This window comes from Chenopodium album, chromosome 15, assembly GCF_948465745.1.
Source record: "Chenopodium album chromosome 15, dcCheAlbu1.1, whole genome shotgun sequence".
Lineage (NCBI taxonomy): Eukaryota > Viridiplantae > Streptophyta > Magnoliopsida > Caryophyllales > Amaranthaceae > Chenopodium > Chenopodium album.
This window is the reverse complement of record NC_137848.1, coordinates 3,811,006-3,812,868: the sequence shown is the minus strand read 5'-3', so window position 1 is coordinate 3,812,868 and position 1,863 is coordinate 3,811,006. Positions and strand designations below refer to the sequence as shown.

General features: G+C 39.7%; 1 pseudogene across 1 annotated transcript; it reads right to left on the bottom strand.

The window, feature by feature from the left end:
- Window positions 1–285: 285 nt before the first annotated feature.
- On the bottom strand, window positions 286–1,652 carry LOC145581620 (inositol-tetrakisphosphate 1-kinase 1-like; annotated as a pseudogene). Its single transcript, XR_014099653.1, has 2 exons — window positions 1,282–1,652; window positions 286–1,116 (listed from the first exon to the last, which is right to left on the bottom strand). The product of XR_014099653.1 is annotated as an inositol-tetrakisphosphate 1-kinase 1-like (transcript).
- Between the last annotated feature and the right edge of the window lie 211 nt (window positions 1,653–1,863).

Genomic DNA, 1,863 nt, shown 5'->3' with positions numbered 1-1,863 from the left:
CATTTTGCTTACGATTATAAGAAGCAGCACCTGCGAAGTGTTACATGCACCTATTTGTGCCAGACTAGTTCTTTTGCACGCCATATTATTATTATCCTTTGTAATCTATCAGGAATAGGTTCATGGTCAGTGGTCACCTTTTAGTTTAAACCATTAGCTTTGGTGTTATTTGGATTTGTGTGTATTCCAATCAGTTTTGTTGAAATGCTGAATCAATCATAGTTCTCCTTGAATATTCCTTAAATTGCTTACATGCAAAAATGAACTAAATGTACTTTTTGCAGAACGAAATGACATTAATTGATGTAGGGGTACATGAGTTGACTTGTTTTTGTGGCACATATAATAATTATCAAAACCTTTTCTTTTTTTTTTCTCACTCTCTGGTTCTGTTAACCTGAATGAAGGACCTGTTACATGGTTTTATACGCTACAATTAAACAGTTTTCTTTTCTTTGCAAAAATCTTTGTCTAGGTTTGCAGCCTCTGAGCTACACCCTGTTTTGTCTCCTTCATCTTTTCCACTACCCACATGATTAGTGGGAGCCGCATCACTTTCATTCTTGTGTTGATAACATCCCAAAAGAAGTCAGTCAACATGGTCTCAAATCCTGGCACTTTAGCATAACCGGGGAAGTAATTGATGTCAATAATAAGATACCTGCTACCTTCCCTTGTATCTCTAATCATGTCAAAATTAAAAAGATGGAGCTTGGAAGCCTCTCTCAGTCCTTTTGCCATGCTGTGAATGAATTTCATGGAGGGCATTTCGACCTCTTTTATGAATGCATCTTCTTCCCCAGCAGCAAAGCCTGAAATTTGGGAAATTGACATGATATCCTCATGGTCTTCACATTTAGCATGAAAGTCAGGCAATGACCTCCTCTTGACGCACTTGACATGGTTTCCAGCCACATAGACCTTGAAGAGGACCCCTCCATGGTTTACTAACTCCTGCAGCACGATAGGTGGTTTCACTTTCTTCAAGCCGTTTAAGCTAAACACCAGGGACATCTCATGGGACTTAGCAGACAGAGGTTTGGCAATGACTGGAAAAGTCAACTCATCTATAGTCAACAAAGATTCAGGTGCATCATGGTTTGCTACGATCTCCACCTGTTCAAGTATAATCAGCTTACAATTTAGAAAGTATAATCAGCTTACAGTTTAGATATCTAACTGGAAACTAATTTACCTAATTGATCTTACTTCACCAAGAATGAGAAAGTGAGAATAATAAAGGAATTACAGTCTGATATAATTGCGAAGTCTGATCTTTACCTGTTTAGGTATTCCAATGGAATAAGCTTCAGTGTCTGATTGTTCAACAGAAACAGGGAGATGGTTCACCAGTTCGAGCATTGAAACGCGGTTGTTGAGCTGTTCAATGTCAGCAAGGGAATCAATGATGACAGTCGTGGGGTATTTAGCTTTGAAATCAGCCAGCTGAGCACTCCAGTCATCGCCATAAACCTTGTGGACAAGGCAGTCGAAGGGGCCTTGTTCAACGAGTGGCTCATCGATGTGGACTTGAATAAGATGGATTCCTCGCTCTCTAGCGTGAGCAACCAATGAAGGCTGGATTACTGTCTCGAGTTTGCTGAGGTGGCATATCCTATGGTTCCAATAAGCTTCATGTCCTCCTCAGGCATGTCTGACTACTGCTGCTGCTGCTTTTAAATTCTGGTGATCAAGAAAAAAAAAAGATGCAAAACGAGGATTATATGGAACTGATTCCGAAAAAGGAAGGAAGGAAGGAAAGAGCGGAAAAGGTAACAAATGACTCGGTTGATATTCGTGAGCCTTAGATAAGAACTTGAGAATTTGATGCAAGATAACACTTTTTCAATTCAATACTGCGTA